Raw genomic sequence first — 18326 nt, 5'->3', positions numbered from 1 at the left:
AGCTGACCACTTAGAAAACCAACTTGCACCTATTCCACCTTCACATCCTTGCTTAATATATGGGTATTTCATCTGTAAAATTATTTCAGACACTCACAAAGTGGCCCTAATGTAATCGTCATTGCTCATCCTCCCTCCCCGCTGCTCTTCCGCGAAGCCTGCTGCGCTACTGTCAGGCTATTAACATTCCTCCAAAGTCATGGAAATGCTAGGATGTACCTGGTGCATTCAGAAACCCAGCAGGTGCTTTCTGCAGGTACTCTGCGTCCAAGCAATGCCAGGAAGCAGTCATAAAGTTAACGCAGTAGTAAGCCATGTAATTTTTAGATAACAGCTACTTACATAAGTACAGAAATTGCTACATTTTATATGTACAGATTGCTCACATTCCAATTACGGACCAAGACCCAGTGCATGCAAATAATTAGTATTTAGGAGAAATACATTATTTTATTCCCCTACATGCCACTCGGTGATCTGAAAATGCTGGTCGATTCCTAAGTTACTCCGCATGTGTCAGTGCAATTTCCCTCCCCCAGTCCCTGAAGTTTCTGGAGCATATAAGTAATGTTATAGTGTCACAAGGGTCTGATAATTGTGTCCAGGGAGTTTCCCATGCAATCTGCATGCTTTATTATGAGGTTAGTTTATTTATACACCGGTATCATTTGGCAAATTGCGACAAGACTACGTGGGAAGGCCATGGCTTAAAAACACACCCGTGCGCCTCGGGGCAGGCCCAGGCGCAAGGTGTGATTCTTTAACGGCAGGGAAAGACGGCCCCTACCTGACGTGAAGGCCGAGTACAGCGATGCCGATTAATTTCACGGTTAATCTTTTTGTAAGATCGATGCATTTGCAACGGCGGCATTTTAACACTCCTCTCGGGGGGGGCGGGACAGCCCTTGCCCGCGGCGCCGGGCGCAGCCCCCGCGCACAGCAGCCCGGTCCGGTCCGGCCCGGCCCGGCCCGGCCCGGAGCGGGCAGGACCCCGCGGCGCCGCCCGGCCCCGGCTCGGCCCCCGCGGGCGGCGGCCCGGGGCAGCGGCACGGCCGCCTCCGGCCGCCGGGGGGCAGCGCGAGATCGCCCAAAAGCCGCCGCCGTCGCCGCGATCCCGCCGCCGCGGCGCCCGGCTCGGCCCGGCCCGGCTCGGCTCGGCTCGGCTCGGCACGGCACGGCTCGGCACGGCTCGGCACGGCTCGGCACGGCTCGGCACGACTCAGCCCAGCCCGGCCCGGCCCGGTTCAGTCCCCTCTGCGCCTGCCGTGTGGTACAAACCCGGCATCGCCCAGCCGGGGAAGCTGCCCGGTTTATTTATTTAAGGAGCTTTCACCTAGGAGCGCTGATCAAAGCTAATGCTAAATAAATGTCTCCCTATAATAGACTGATTCTTCTAAGCCCTTGACACTGGGAATTAGGATTTCCCAATGCTATTAGCACGTAGCAGTAGGCGCTCCAGACCAGCCAAGAACAAGGGATTAAGGGGTATTTGTCTAAACTAATTTCTCTCTGTATACCGGGTCTATAGAGACTGGTGTTACTCTGCTGGAATTGTGCAACACTGCTAATTGGCTACAAATTTAACAGTGGCAGGGCTCCCACCGGAGGCTGCGATGTATTCATTACACATGTTCTCTCCTCAAATGCGCGCCTGCATTAGGCGCCTGGGGCCGGGGATTCCCTGCACCGCCTTTGCCCAGCTCGGAAGTTACCCCCCAACATCTTTGTCTCCTTTCTAGGAATCGCTCCGAGGCACTCTGGATCAAGAACGTCAGTTTGGGAAAAATGAACGCTCTGTCACATGCACCTGGGGAGCTACCAGTGCCTGCACACCTTGTGAAAAAGCAAGCCAACCAAGTAAAATAATAATAATAACTGGACGAATTTAGTACAGGATCCTCAAACCTTTATTTACATGAATGACCTCTCAGGATGGATGTTGACTTTTAGGGCACATGTTATACTGCCACTCACATCCCTTCCAGAATAAGAGAGAAAAGATGAAAATTTGCAATAGTATCTGCAAATTCATGACAACTGCTCATTTTTTGTAGAAATATTGCTTGGCCTTTCCCGGGGCTAGGAATTTTATGTTCCCTACATTGAGCCCTCCTTGCCCTGGTCCTCCCTCCAGGCTGGTTTGTCTTGACTTCACTGAGTGTTTGCTTGTTTACAGCCTTAGTGCATTCTACAACTAAGAGTAGTTAAGTTTATATCACACAGACATCTGACCAAGGGGAAGCCGCTGTTGGTAGAGAATTAATTCTGTGACAACCAGGAGTTTATTCCTCACCCCCAAGTAGACTGTTAAAAGGATTTTTCATCCTAGGTACCTTACTGCTCACCTACCATTACACTATTGTTTCTTTCTGGAGGGAAGGCAGCAATCTCCCAGCAGGACCATTCAGCAGTGGACAAAGGCCTCAGTTTCCACAATCAACTTCAACACCCTCAAAACAGGAAAGGAAAAGGAATCTCAATTTCAAAAAATTGAAAAAAAAATCAAAATTTCAAAGGAAATCTGAACATCCACATGAATCAGACAGGACCTCAGTGCCCTGGTCTTTCAGAGTTATCTTACCAAGATGAAGCATTGCATCATTGTTGCCTTCAGCAGAAAGGTCATGATGAAGTTGTGATGTCATCTACTCTAGCTCAGTTGTCTGGAAACCCATGGTAGTAAGAGATTTAAAAAATAGCTGTGAATACTTTCAGGTCATATCTTGCTAACGCTAGAATCACAAACAAGGATGCTGTTCTTCATGAGTTGTTTTTGGTTTTCCTTCTCAAAATGTAAGGATACAATTCGTAGTCTGTGATTTCTTGATTTCAGCATCTTAAAATGCCTCATCTATAACATATACCTGTAAAATTCAAGTAGTATCTTATACAGCCAGGGTGAAACATCTAAATGCTATTGCAAGAGTGGCTATTTAAAAAGTTCAGCAGCACTGGTTATTGAATCTCAGCATATGCTTCTGAGCACAGGTATCCTCCTATACTGAGAAAAGTCTCTGAAATTTCACAGAATTTCATTTTTGCTTCAGTCAGATTGATGAGAAATATCCAGAATCTCATCAGGGCCAGAGTTTTATTGAAAGAGGACACCGAGCTTTAGCTGCTAAGCTGCAGTGGAGTGGTGCACCCTAGACAACCATAGGAACCCAAGCCAGGTTGGCGATGTTTGTCTCTTCTTCTCCTGTATTTATATGTTGATGAAAAGTTAACAAGTGATGCCTGTTGATGTGAAATGCACTATCATCCTGCAACACATCTCTGTCCACTTTAATCTCAGCCAAGAATCAAATGAAGTAGAAAGTGTATAGTTCCATGAACAAACAGGATTAATTTTGTTAAAAAGCCTACATCTAAACTTTTATTGATCAGACCTTTCAAATTAGAGATTACACGGCCTTATCCAGAGCACTTCTTGTGATGCACGTAGGGAATATGACAAATTCAGCAGAAATATCATCAAACTGTTGCAGTAACATAGGGATAGGAAGGAAGAAGACAGAAAATGAGATGAAAACTATTCAAGGTATTCTAATTCTGTACTGGATAACTAAAATGTAGTGAGTGCTTACTAGACCCAGATATTGCCAGCCAAAGCAAAAAGTACCCAGACTAACTTAGTACAACAGCAGGAGGCCAAGCCTCTCTCCCTCTTCTCATTAAAGGAGAAGGCCCCATTCAATGAAGCACTTAAACAGTTGTCTACCTTTGAACGTGTAAGTACCCCCATTAAGTCTGATGGATCAGGGCCAAAACTAATTAATTTAGTGATGCTTTGTGTCAAAACCTCACTTGCAATACATAGCACTCACAATCAGAAAGACAGGGGATTAATTAAACTAGCTATTTAGAAAGCTGAGCAGGTTAGGACTGAGTTAGGACTAAAGAGCATAATGATATCCTCAGTGGAAGCCAAAGAAACAAATGACTTCTGTGAAGCTGATAGGAATTTGCTGGGGATTTTTTCTGTTTGTTTTTTTTTTTGTGAGATAAATGAATTAAGACTGGCAAGCCAGCCAAATTTGGGTCAAAGAGGCCATGCACTTTTATTTAGATTACTTCTTTCAGCCTATCCCTATCAACAAGCCTCAATCCAAGCCATATCATGAGCAGCAGCTTCACAATACTTCCAGGTATCAAAACAGGCCATAGAAAGCTTCCATGGCTTGTGATTAGACAAGAAAGGAGGGAAGGAGGGAAGGAAGGAGGGAAGGAAGGAGGGAAGGAAGGGAGGAGGGAAAGGGGAAGGGGAAGGGGAAGGGGAAGGGGAAGGGGAAGGGGAAGGGGAAGGGAAGGGAAGGGAAGGGGGGAAGCGAACCACTGTAGAATTTCAGATGTGATTTCAATGTGAGTCTAGATACATTCAGAACATGTATTCATTTTGTCCGGCTTAGCAAGCAGGCTGGAAAGAAAAATATGGGCTTGATAATACTCTGTACTGCAGTGGACAAAATCAGATCCTGATGGATTACATACACTAACAGAACAAGAAAAAAGATTAAGCAAATGAAGTTATTTGAATGACATTTGAGAAAGTAAAACAACCGTTTCAGCACTGCAGGCCCTCTGGTTGAGCCTGATTCTTTGAGGCTCCTCAGGTTGTATCGGCAGCTCCATCACTCAGCTAATATCACCTCAACCATGCCAGTCTGCACCGGCTGAGGATCTGGCCTTTAAACTCACCCAGCTTGTGTCAGCAACAGAGTGGCCTCTTACAACCTTTCCGCAACACTGCAAAATCTTTAATGGCTTGGCATTGCTCAAAATCATTCCATTTTGTAAGAGGAGAATAAGTGGTATTTCACCTGTCTGGAAGGACCCTTCTCTTCCAGCTGATTAAGGAGGAAGCAGTATCGTAACCTCAGTTCTTCTAATATGACAGGCAGTAATGAATGGCTGAGATGACTGTGATCTTTGCATCCTATGGCCAGTCTATTTCCTATAGGTGTTTCCTGTGATTCTGTAGGAAATTATGGGCAAGCAACAGAAGCATGCCAGACAGTGATAAACACTCCAGTCGCAGAGCACCATGAAACCAGCATGCCCATATTTGCTCTTTATTAGCATGTATGTGTTTTTATAGGGTTCTGTCATCTATTAAGTGACAATCAAGAACTGTACAACTGTAGAAGGCTTGGAGTATTTTTCCCATCAGGAAATGCATCTTGTGTGTGTAAAGAACATTGTACACAAAAACATTGTCTAGATTCATTAGCCAAACAAAAGAGATTTATGGGCATATTTACAAAAACAAGTCCAATTCAGAAGCCCTTCTAATTGAAAAGATATAAAAAACATTCATTTGTTCAGATAGGTGAATCTCTCTGAAACAACTACACACAGTCCTATTTAGGAAGCTAAGTTTGATAAACCTCCAGAACTGTAGAAAACAATCCGTATTGAACATATGTTTTTGACTTTACACTGGGAAAATGACTACCTTTGTAAACAATAACATCTCAGTGTCTAAGCCCTTGATTCCAACAGTCAGGTACATTCATGCATGGAAAAACCTGTAAGAATACTGACATGCAAAAATGTTTGCAAGATCACTGCCTATGAAAGGTTATTCACAGACACAGTCTCAGGCAAAATCATGCCCTCAGGGGTATTACAATCCTGCCAAAGTCATGGAAAGCCAACAGCTTTCTATTGTGTGAGCAACAATAGAGCTATTCTGGACAAGAATTATTCTGAAAAGTAGAGGTTGAGGATAGTCATAATTTTCTTTTCAGAGCACCAAAAGCGGCTGTGTCTGACCATGAAGGTTGCCACAGGACATACCCTACCCACCAGAAAAACTAAAAGTGCAGAAATCACAGGCTAAAGGGGAAAGCACAAGCTTTTCATTCTGTATTGCCCACCCCACAAGTACACTCCCATGGCTTATAACAGGTTTCCTTTGCCACAGATGGCAAAAATGAGCCCTGAAGTCATTGAATTTACAAGCAAATGAAAACACTTGCCCTCATCTGCATTGCATCAACAGAGCCCACAGCTACCTTGCCTTCCCACGGGGAGCTGCTGTGCCCCTGTGCTGCGGAGATCATCGCAAAGGGTTCATGCTGAGAGTACATGCTGAGGAAGCGAGGTCGCACACTGTTTGGGGATCGTTGATCTTCCTCTGTAACAATGATCATTCCACTGCATGTCAACAGCCTTTAATAGAGACCTCGTTTTCCCCTTCTGGATACTACCAGCCAAAGGGATGTGGAGCCAGCTTACCAACTTCGCTCCCAAATGTCAAAGATCCTGGAGTGAGGACCAGGTCGCCAGCCTGCTGTCCACTGCCCTTTGTACGGAGCAAGACTCAAGGATAAAAAATATGAGGTAGCTACAGATCTATGTTAAAAATGCCTGTTATACATCATGTGCCAGTCAGAAGTTACCATCAGTGCTGGTAACACCAGCACAATGCAGGGAGTCACTGACACGCTGGGAGCACGCATTGGTCCACAAAATAAGAAATTGGTCTTGGAGAGGTGTCAAGCCGCTGGAAAATGAAGTCACTTGGATCAGTTACTAGAAATGAAGCAGTGCTGCTTGCAAGTTTGGTTGTAATGTAACCAATATACCTACCTCATTACCACTGTGAAATCCTGAGATTTACACATCAGAAAATTTGGCTGGACATACTAGAATAAGAGGTGCAACAGTCCAGGAGCTTAAGAGGCACTCTGCAGTCTGTAGCAGCTGCCCAGATGTACACAGCTTCTTCTTAAACCTGGTGGAAGAGAAGACAATGATGAGGCAAAACCCAGACTAGATGTCTGTGATCTAGTAAAGTCCCTCCAGTGTCATCAGCTAGAGCTGCTTTAGCTCTTAACTTTGCTTTGAAAAGTTTCATGCTTGAGTAGTAGATTCCAGTTGCAATTAAATTTTCTCTGAGATCAAGACACTTAAAATATCACTTTTCTGATGTTCTTCCCTTGGAGGGTTTCTCATGTTTCAAATAAAACCCCAGACACAGTTGACAATAATTGTTGGCACCTGCACCATCAGATTTCTCTGCCCGACACAAATGTGTCGAGTCCTTTGAGAAGAACAGGGCTGTATCCATTCCACATGCAAACATAAGCAGGGGTCTCCATTATGGTCCATACCTGTTTACAATGGCAGTAATAACCCTGGAAGAAAGAGTTTTTGAGCTGCTTTTTATGGACACTCACTTCTTTCCAGAGCCCAGAAAACTGTGCATAGATTGACAGCCACAGAGACTTTTTTTTTTCTAAATAAGTCTGAATAAACAATAAAAGGTTAAGTGCTATCTTTTTCAAAACCTGAAACACAGGCAAACAAATTGAGGGTAGAAGACTCCATTATTTGAAGCAGGAGTCACTAGCAGTTACACTCAGCAGAGCTGAACAATTTTCATTTACTCTACGAGAAGAGGTCACCAAACTATGTTCCCCAATGTGTACATTCTTAAACTCGGACCTCCTAACATTATAAGTGCCCTTTGTTGGCATAATTTAGGATTTTTTTTTCTCAGCAAGCGCGATTTTCCCTACTTTTATCTATCAAATCAAGTTCTTCACCTAGGGCACCTGCATTAAACTTATCCTAAACATGTGACTGCAACAGGAATGTGTTTGAACTCCCCATTTCTAACAGCCAAACTTGACACCCTTCACGGCCAAGCATGTTTCTGGAGGGACACTACCTGTGATGGGGGCTGCCATCACTACCTCTCTGACACAGGGTGCTGTGGGGGTTAATGCAGCAAAACAAGGAGATGGGCCCCATCGCGGGGGACCTGTGCCAGCAGTGGATCAGCGTGGCAGGGCTGACCAGCTATCCCACTGGTTCTGAAAATACAGAAGAAAAATATCCAGTACCTTGTATGACTATACCTCCACCAGACATCATCAAGGAGTCTTGAATGCTGCACGGCAGATTTGATTTATTTTCCTAGTTCTGAAACTTTATCTCCGTTAGCATGATTTTGCTGACTGTTGTAACTTCAGCGTTTCTCACTGCCCTTCTCCCTTGCCATTTCCCTCAGCAGATTTTTTTTTGTTTTTTTAATGTGAGGTTTTTTTTCCAAATGGAAATGGTGGAATTGCGTTTTGTATCACAAAGCATCACCTTCACCATATAAAGAAAAAGGAAAGTGCTGCTTTTGTGCATATTACATACACGCACACATATATATAACAAACAACATATGCAGCCAGGATGGTAAAGTTTCTAACATGTGGAATGAACACGGAAATTTTCCATGTACTTCTGTTTTCACATACAGCAGCACCTAAACGTGGCAATTACAGCATCAGGGAAGATGCTCAAATGTTTATTTCTCCATTAGGACTTTACACTGCTATCTGGTCTAAATTGTGCAGTGAATCACAACAGAAGCAGCTTTTATGATGATAGTGTCATTTTTACAGCAAATACATATAAGCTGATGATTTTCAGTGAAGGAAGAAAGCCACTAAAGATTGACTAACCTACTTTTTAGTCAGAAAAGAGACATTTTATTTAAAACCTTTGTGTGAAAGAGGCAATCCATTTATCATCAAATACCTGCCCATGAAGTCACTACTGTATGTGGAGAGATGGTAAAAGAAGAAAAATAAACCCATTTCATTATTTCCCCCACAACATGCAAAAACTATGCACTATATATATAAAAGGGCTTTTGAACTGGCTAGTAACCAAATGGATCTGGACAGACAAGCCCCCTCACTGTTAGATTCAGAGCTTCCTTGGAGGGCTGCGGCTGTTGTTAGCTTCCCGGTGGGGGAATTTTCTGTTTCTAAGCCTGGCTTACATGTGGTGATCTTTGAGCCATTAGGCAGGCAGAAAGATGGTTTGATTTCCTTACTCTGCTACCTTTTGAGGGGTCTGTGGGCAAACTGCTTCACCTCTGCAAGCTCTGGCCTGCTCCTTTATGAACTGGGTATAAATCATACCACCTGACAAGGAAGGTTTAATAAATTAATGGTATAGCATCATTATAAATGTTGCATTATAATGAAGCAGCATCTTCTACTGGAGGATTTCAGAGACCTTTCTTTGAAATCCCCCTGTGAAGGATGCTACCACGCTTTTGCTTTATTAGTCACGGACCTTTGGGGACTTTTAGTTTTCTCCTTGGCAAATGCCAACCTTATTTGGCCATCTTTCCTACCATCTGTGTGAAGATAGAAATAAAACTGTATGTCACTGAGGAGACCCAGCAGCAGGAGTGTCTTGGTGGCAGGATGACAGACCTCTTTGGAGGTCTGCACTGTATAAGCAAAAAGGAAGAAGAAAAATAAGTACCCTGTGAGCTTTGCAAACATGCTGTGTACCACACCAGCAACTAAGTATTTTAAGAAAACTTAAATGTCAAACACTGCTGAGCTACTCCTATTTCCTCCTTTCTCTGGAAGAAAATAGTCACAGATGTAAGAAAAGAAAGTGATAAAGAAATGGCCATTATCTCATCCTGATCTCTCAATCCCTTCCTAATTCCAGTTTGGTATTCCCCTCTGCTGCTCACCCTCACAATCCATTTCACTGTAAGGTTGACCTGATGATGCTTTCTCTGCTATCTAGCAAATTGATCATGGTTTTAAGGCAGAAAGCCTACAGATTTCATAAAGAGAGTCCCAAATCTCTGGTAGGATATTCTTCAGTGTAAATATATTACATGGGTACTACATTGCTGCAAAATTCAGGAATTAAAAGCAAGCAAACAAAGCACCCTGCTCCAGGGTGAGCATCAGCCCTCCCCACTTAGAGGAAAGGGGAAACCAATGATGTGGCAACTAAACTGTCCTTTGCCTCTGATTTCTGCTACACCTCGGTCGTGCTTAGGCCTCTGCACTTCTGCCTCCTCAAGAGCTTGCTGAGAGCCTGACAGGGAAAGCACATCCTGGATATTATTTCTGAAAGGGAAGAAACCAAACATGTTTGTGGCTTTTGGGTTTGCTGCACTCAGTTAAACAGTGAAGGTGACCAGCAACTTCAAAGGTGGCTTTAAACCTCACCCCCATCTGCTAAATCTCTACTGGCCACCTGGTGTGACCACATCCTACGTGTGATCCCTTCAGCAGGATTTTTTTTTTAATTCTGACTTCTTATTCCTCACCAAAATGTTTCAGTTCTTTTTCTGGCATGCCCAAGAAATATTGATAAATTTTATCACATCAAACAAAGACTGCCTGACTTCACTTCATGCCCCTTCATAGCTGACTGACACACTGGTGTCATCTCTCACTAAGTAACAGGAGGTCACCTTTTGCTTTCATCAGCCAGCAGCGCCAACCTCTGTCACCCACCTGATGGATGTTCAAACAAGCAGCTCCCATGATTTTTAATACTGTCCTTCAAGCTTAGAAGGGCCCCTGATAATCACCACAAAGTGATCTCACCATTCTCCTTCAAGACCCTTCTCCCCACTCTCCTGCAAAACACTGACAATTTGGGGTGGCTGTTGTACTACAGCCTACAGCACTGACTTGCACTGTCTTAGTGCAACAGGTGTTCCTTGCGCCGCCTGTTGCCTTGCAGAGCAAGGGTAAGTATTTTGGGGTGGGAAGCCACCTTCTTGTTTCTAGGTGTGTTAGGCACAAAGGTACCAAGATCCATGGCCTGGCTCCAAGGCATCGTGATAATAAAAATTCAGAAGATAAACTTCAGGTCAAATTTAAGCAATTTCTTTTTATTTACTTCAGTTTTACTGACAATAAACAATTCTTAGCAGGTGTGACCTCAAAATATACCTCCAATAACAATTGTTTTGCCTCATGTATTTATGCGGCATTCTAACTACAGCATCTATATAGAATTTCTTTTTCCCCACACACACAAATACACACACATACTTAATACATTAGCATTTCCTCTATACCTTTTTACAGTGTATCCAGTTAAGCAAATTGCTCCGTTAGCTGAATGGGGTTTTTTTCTTTTCATTGTGAAAAGAGAGAGTCTTGCAGAACAGAATGGAGTTCCCTATAAGAGGTCAGTTCGGTGTGATTTTTGGAATAAAGGAGAGAGGATGAGTGGGTTGTAATAGATTTTTTAATTATTCACATTTTATTGCCTTAAAAAGTCAAATAGAGAGGGCAAACCAACACACATACTGGTTCATGCTGATATGTAACAGTAATATGTTGTAGAAAAAGCCCACCATACTTACTGGAATTTTCCTGTTGTAGCACGTACCTCATGGACATAGAAAAGATTGTGGGACTGTCAAATAGCAAGTGTCAAGGAACAGTATATCCACTCGTTGGTAAAATAAGTCAGTTAATTTGGCAGGTAAGTATTATGTAATCATATTGTCAGAGTAAGGCAAGTGGCTAAGAAAGGAAGACAAAGAAGAAAAGAAAAAATATAAAGACAAGGTAATAGGAAGGAACCAAATGAGAGAGGGGGAAGGGAGAAAATGCAAAAGTTTAATGGCTAGGAGATGAGAGAGTAAAAGCTGATAATCATCTGCTCTGGATGGCACGAGGTCGCCTTGTTCTGGTTGGTCACGCTGGACCCCATTTCTGACTTTCTACTGCCTGGGAGAATTTGAATATCATCCAACCTGGGTTTTGTTACATACAGAATGGAATGGCTGAGAAAAACTTAAGCAGGTGGGATATTTTCTCATCCACCTTTTTAACGAATTTTTTCAAACAGCTTTACAATGTTTATGCTTTCTGTGGATTTTTCTCATTTTTTGCTTACTCAAATCTCAGTAAATGTTACTTTTTTTAAGTATGTATTTTTTCATCATGATTTGGGCTTTCCCATTTTTGGTTTCAAGAGAGCAAAATTTCAAATGAACTGAAGTTTTTTTTTTAATTTCATTACACTTTACTGAGGGAAAAATGTCTATGATATTTGCCTAGGCAAAATGTTACATCACGTACTCTATTTATGTTTCAGCATTGCAGTGACTTTTAAAAGCTCACAGCAGGAAATGAAGAAAAGCCTGAACTCATAATTATTAAATAATAATAAAAAATGTATGCTGCTAAGGTTGCATTTATTCAAAATGGTACAATTAATATATCCCCATGTTTCCATTAATATATGTTCCGGTGGAGAAATTGATAGGAAATGTGGTCATGGCATGAACTTTACAGCAGATTTGTATAGTCTCTGCTGAGCAAAGTTTAATTGAGCAAAGCAGCTTGGATAAGAAGTACCATACAGAAATGAGATTATCCATCATGCACCCTCTAAATGATCAATATCCAAGTCCTCTGTGTATTGACAGTGTTGGAGGGATGTCACTCCATGGGATCAAACACCACAGGCAACAGGGGGGTACAGTAACAGGCACATGAAACATTGACTTAAACATCCCCTTTCCTGCGGGGGGCAAACCATTCCTTTCTCTTAATTTTCCTCCTGGCCCTTCACCCCTGCCTCTGCCCCATGCCTATGGTAATGCCCACAGCTTCTGAAGCTAGGCCAGCACCAGCGGCACAGGGCCTCTCCCCACCGCATTTCCCTCTCTATTCCCCTTCCTCCTCTCTCCGGCTGGTCTTGCTGCAGCTCGGGCACGGCCTCATGCTGCCTCTCTCGGGGCATCTCAGATTTTGCTTGTCACTCTGACCTGCACTGGTGTTAAGCCATTGCACAAGCAAAACCCTCACTCACAAAGCATTGGTGCAGAGCTGGGATGACATTCAAGACACCAGCGACAACACCATCTTCCTTGGATTCTCATTCCAGCAATGCCTGCTACCATCTGTAGCATCTGTTCGCTCATCAACCATAAGCTTTTAGTATTTGCCTTTATGGTTCTTCATCACGTAACTTGGCCCTCTGTGCGACCCACATTACCTTGGCCCATGATGAACCCTTGCCTTCAGCCTGCCAGCAGCACCCTCTGACCACCTTCTGACACTCCAAAGCAGATTCAAGCTTTATTCCTTGCACATGAAGAGCTTTTCCACCTGCAAAGTGACTGCTTTATTTCTCTCTATATCCTCTATAAGAGCTGCCTTTGCTGGAAAGGCCTGCAAGGCACAGCCCTTGAACAAGAGCTCAGCGCACTGCAAGCGGTGACCACTGAGTGCTGTGCAGCTCCTATTACTGTCACCATGTTCAGACAATCCCGGGCTGGTTTGCTCTGTTAACTGGTGTATTTTGACATATTCCTAGACAGTGAGTTATCATGCTCTGAAGTCTTAATCCCCCCTGGGTGAACTCCTGGAGATGTTACTGTAAGAGCAATAGTAAGCCTCTAGAACACAGCTACATCTTCTGGTCTTTGTTTCCATCATTTGTCTATCTATCTCTACTGATGACCATGAAGTATAGTCCTTGGATGAGCAGGTCCACTGGTCTCAGAAAAAGCCAGAGCAGAAGGAATAAGAACTCAGACTTTCACATAGCTCTGGGATGCTTTGATTTATTTTAATTTAAAGTCAATTCCCAACACTCTGAATAACTGGCAAGAAGCAAGACTTGAAAGGGAAAAAAAGGGTTTTGTTAAGCTTTTGACTTTAAACTGTGTTTATGCATGGAGACCAAATTCATACAGTATTATTTCTTGAAAGCACAGAGAAAAAGCATGTTGCTGCTGTTGCAGACAAAGGATGAGATGTGCAGAGCTTCTCCAGCACCTGGCAGAAAAAGTGACACTGTGATTTTTTATTTGCTAGTGTACATCGTAAAACAGCAAGTCCAGGGGCTCCTCTATCCTCTCAAACAGGAGGCACAGCACAGAATGCCCCAATCCCTTCCCAGAACTAAGATTTAACAATAAAATTGCTAAATCTTCATCAAAACCATGCCTGGAGTCAAAATATTCCGGAGGTAAATGAGCACAATCCTGCATCCTATAGAGAAATATTTATTCTGGCTACTCAAGTACTACACCAAGGTGCAAGAGGAAAAGCAATTCTGATTGTAATTTTACCTCTGTTATTCTGAATGTAACCAAAGGTTTTCTTCTTTAAAGTTACAAAAAAAAAAAAGCCAGCAACATTTTTATTTCATGACACTTCATTGACAGAATCTCTTGTCTGAAGCAATTCAGAACTCCGGCTACTGAAGCTCATCACTGTTTTATTTGCCTCCTTCAATGCCGAGTAGATATTTATAACTGTTGCAGTCACTCTTGAAATAAGTGTACAGCACAAGGGTACTGCATGTTACCAGTCAAGCAGAAGAAGACAAAGACAAATAAAAAGCAATGAAAAGACTTGATACAGGTATATGGAAGAATGTGACTACCAAAGAGCTAATGGTTTTGTGATGGTAGGAACTGAGCATAGAAGAATACCAGGTAATAGCAATGGTTTTGTTGAAAAATTTCTTCAGGGCATTAAAATATTAACCTGTTATTCATCGCACTTTCCCTTCTTTATTTCTCTGCTAGTTGCTCTTTTTTTTTGATACTCTGTTTCTTTATCTCTCTCCTACTGGATTGAATAGCGCTGAGCTACCTTTGCCACGCAAAATCACAGATCGCTAGATTTTTGTTTAGTTCTAGACATAATTTGAGACAACCGAATCTGAATAGCAATTTTGTGTTCACATCTTTTATTTATTGAGGTTCTTCAAAATACAGGGAAAGGGGTAAATACAAACCCTATTGTGGCATAAAACATGCAATGTCAAAGTGGGGAAAAAGCAAGGACAAAAAAAAAAAAAGAAGAATTTTTCTCTGTGTTTCTTTTCCCAAAAGATGAAACGCCGGTGAGGCAGATTCCCTCCCTCGCAGAGACACGGGCAGTGCGAGAAGCTGAATGCATTACAGCGGGAAGCCACTCACGGCTCTCACCACCTGTCCTGAGCAGCTCTGCTTTAAATTAGAGCCACCTTGGGGTCCCTGTATCCCTAACCAGCCTGCAGCGGTGCTCCGCTGATACGCGCTGGGGGACATCAGGGTGTCCCATCACCCACTTCACATCCCACGGAAGGGAGGTGACACAGAGCCAGCCACCGGCGCCCTGCGCCCCCAACGTTTCTCCAGCCTCGCACCCCTCCAGCGCCCAGCTCGATGCCATGGGACAGGCAGCGATGCAGATACGACACACAGGGAGAAGGGTATGTTGCTGCGATGGGGACGCTCTGAAGTCACTTCTTTTAATACCGGGGCTAGGTGAGAGTTTCCCACAGGCAATAGGACTAGCAACTGTCGCACTGAGCCTCAGGGCCAGGGAATTAAATGCACACCCACATCTCTTCTGACTTTGCCCCAAGTTTCTATTTCATTATTTCAAGGTAGTTCTGCTGGATAAGTAACCCAGGTCTGGGATCTTTCAGAAAGGCAGGCACCTGTGCAAAATTAGACTATGCTGCATCACCAGAATCTGCTGGAAAAGGTGGTGCATTTCATAACTACTTTCTATTATTAGCCCACTATAGTCCTGGATTAAAAATCACTTCAGATGAAGGAAACAGAAAATTTTTGTTCCTTCACTATGGCTGAATTCTCCTCCTTGCTCCTCTTTGCAAAAAAATAATGTCAAATTTAAATGCGAAAACAAGCAATGGCTCACCCTGGACCCCAGTGTTTAGAGAAATAGAATGAAGTTTTGCCTGAGGTCCTAAGATGATGTTCAGTTTAGACATTACTGAAAATGCATTTCAGTAATGTTAGATTATAACATGACAGATATGCACCCTGCATGTATGGAACTACATAACTAGAATGACTTATTTTCCCCATCTTCTCAGTATAGGGAGTCGAGTTCTGCAGAAGTGGGTCCTAAATTAAATTTTCCATTCCCATATTTTGGTATATGGGTAAATGCCTGAATTCTACAAATTCTGAGCAATCTCTGGGGTTGCAGCCCCATGGGAATATAATGCAGCACAGGTGCCCTCCTCCAATTTGAAAATCAAGATCTAGGACTTGAAAAGAAAACATGAACTAAAGGTTCCTTTGGTGAGGGATTTATCCCTGAATCGCTAACCTGCTCAGTAGGCTTGCCAGCTTTCTCCAGTAATAATGTTTCACATTAGTTATTTGAGCTCAAATGCACTTTTGCAGAAGAAAAACATTCTGCAGCTTACCGCTCTGGAAAAAGCTGATTGTTGTGTTGTCAATAAAAAGCAGGATTACAGAGTAGGCGAATTTGTTACATACACGTATGGCCCATGAAATACATCCTTGTATGAATCTTTAAATATTTTCAGCCTACAGTAATTGTTACTTACACTCCACCCACTTCATCATTCTTTCCTTACTTTCCTCTGAAGAATAATTTGACAGTTGTTTTCTTTGAAAAAGTTAAACTATAAAATGGTTTCTCTGTCTAACAGGGACACAAATATGCTAGCATAAGTACAGTTCAGAAAATGTGGACAAATCTGAAACCCTCAAGCATGTGAAAGAAGAAATCAGGGTGCTTTAAAGGACTGAGATGGCCTGGAGAAACCTGAGGCTGTGGTGGATGGCACAAAGACAGAGGGAACTGAAGTCTCATCCCACGCTTCAGATCCAGGACTATCATCCCAGTACTGTGAAAAGAAACTTATGGCTAAAACCAGGAAAACAGACCTAGGCATTAGGATCACAGGTGTTACTTCACTGACAGCCTATTATAAAGCTCCAACTGAGTCCAAAGTTATAAAGCAATTTCACAGTTATATTTATCAGGATGAATAATGTGCAAATCCACTTCTCTTCTTTGCTTTTTTTTTTATTATTATGTCTTTATTAAAAGATTCCTGCTGCACATAGCAAGGCTTCGCCAGATGTTCATCCAGGGTAGCAATGAATCCCAAATGCAGGTCCCATGGCCAGCCTAAGCGACAGGCAAGGAGGAAGCAGACAGGCGCTGCAGCGATGGGAAGGGGCTGGTGCCACCCCCGAGGAGGGGCAGCCAGGCAGAGCACTAGTGCACCGTCCTTACCCACACATCTCTCCATGGTCAGCAGAGGCCAAAGAGACCTGAGCAAGTGGATGTCATCACAAAAAGTGCAGAAGGAGTCACAGAGGCCAGGACAAAAGGCCACCACTAGCAGGCGTGCTCTGAACAAGGAGGTGGGAAGAAGAAGGATGTGCGGGAACGGTGGACTCAGCCCAGAAAGCCGGCCGCCCGGACCAACAGCCTCCACACGCTGCCACAGGGCTTATAGAGGACATGGGCTGCAGTCATTAACGCAGAGTCTGAGAAACTTGAAAAGTCGCAAAGTCTCAGCCACTAGAACACATTAAAATGGTGTGATCAAAACCAGAGACCAGGACATCATGCATCATGGGCAAAAAAAAAAAGGCTGAACATACTGGCCAACATCCAAACAGATAGCAGTGTCTTATCTACAGTTCATAGGTATAACAAAAAATAAAATAAAGCTCGTGCTTTTATTTATGGAAAGCAGTCTTTGCTGAAAATAACTAGAAGCTCCTTAATTATTGCCAAACAGGCTTGGCTTACTCAAACCCCATCCTGAGAATCTAAATATGATTTTCTTCTAAATCACAAATGAATCATTTTCAAATCAAACACAAACCCAGAGAAGATCTGAAGTGATGAAGGAGCCCACTCAAGAACATTTGTCCAAAGCACAGTGGAGCAAACTCCAGCAAGAGCAAGAGCAACATCCAGGAGAGGGTCATTGCGCTTCTCAATTCTACATTAAAAAAAAAAACTTGGGGGCTTCACATGACACATGAACACGATAAACAGTTGAGGGTTCAACCCTACAGAGAGTGAAGGAAGGCTACTGGCAGGGCATAATGAGGACAACACGTTCTCAGCCTCTTTTATCAACACTGAGGGGAGTGCTCAGCACCAAATGGGAGTCTGTTTAAAGGCACCATGATGGCACTTTCAAAGATATTACAAAATATGTCTATGGAGCAGACAAGACCCAGTGGGGTAAAGAAAATTTTCACAAGAACCAGAGCCTTGAAGGGACTCTGAAAAGGCTGCTGCAACCCAGGAAGCCACAGAGGTGGCTGAAACTAGGCCTGAAAGCAAGGTCTCACCTGCAAGGATATGGTAGGAATTGGGAGACTGGTCTACAAAGCTATTTTATTTCCATTCCTTCTCATTCCTTTTTTATTCCTCTATTTTTTAAAGCTAATTATTCTACTTGAATATTCTAATAAAATCTGGAGTTTAAAGTCCTTTTGCTCCTCTTTGGATAACTCACCACAAGCAGAAGGTACAGACAGATCCACCTCAAAGCCCTGGACCACTCCAGGTGCCACCACAAGTCCGTGCTGAAAAAAGGCAGCAGAACCAAACCCTGCTCCACATTTAGCACTACTAAATTGTCACACCAAAGAAACATATGCTGTTACCAGCTGACATTATTTTTAACAAAAAGGCTGAAAACAGGAATGCCTCTTGTGTTAGGAACTGGAGTCAGAGGGCTGTGCAGAAGAGAGAAATAAAATGAACCACGCAGTC

Source organism: Apteryx mantelli, chromosome 1, assembly GCF_036417845.1.
Source record: "Apteryx mantelli isolate bAptMan1 chromosome 1, bAptMan1.hap1, whole genome shotgun sequence".
Lineage (NCBI taxonomy): Eukaryota > Metazoa > Chordata > Aves > Apterygiformes > Apterygidae > Apteryx > Apteryx mantelli.
Note: the sequence above shows the minus strand (reverse complement) of the source record.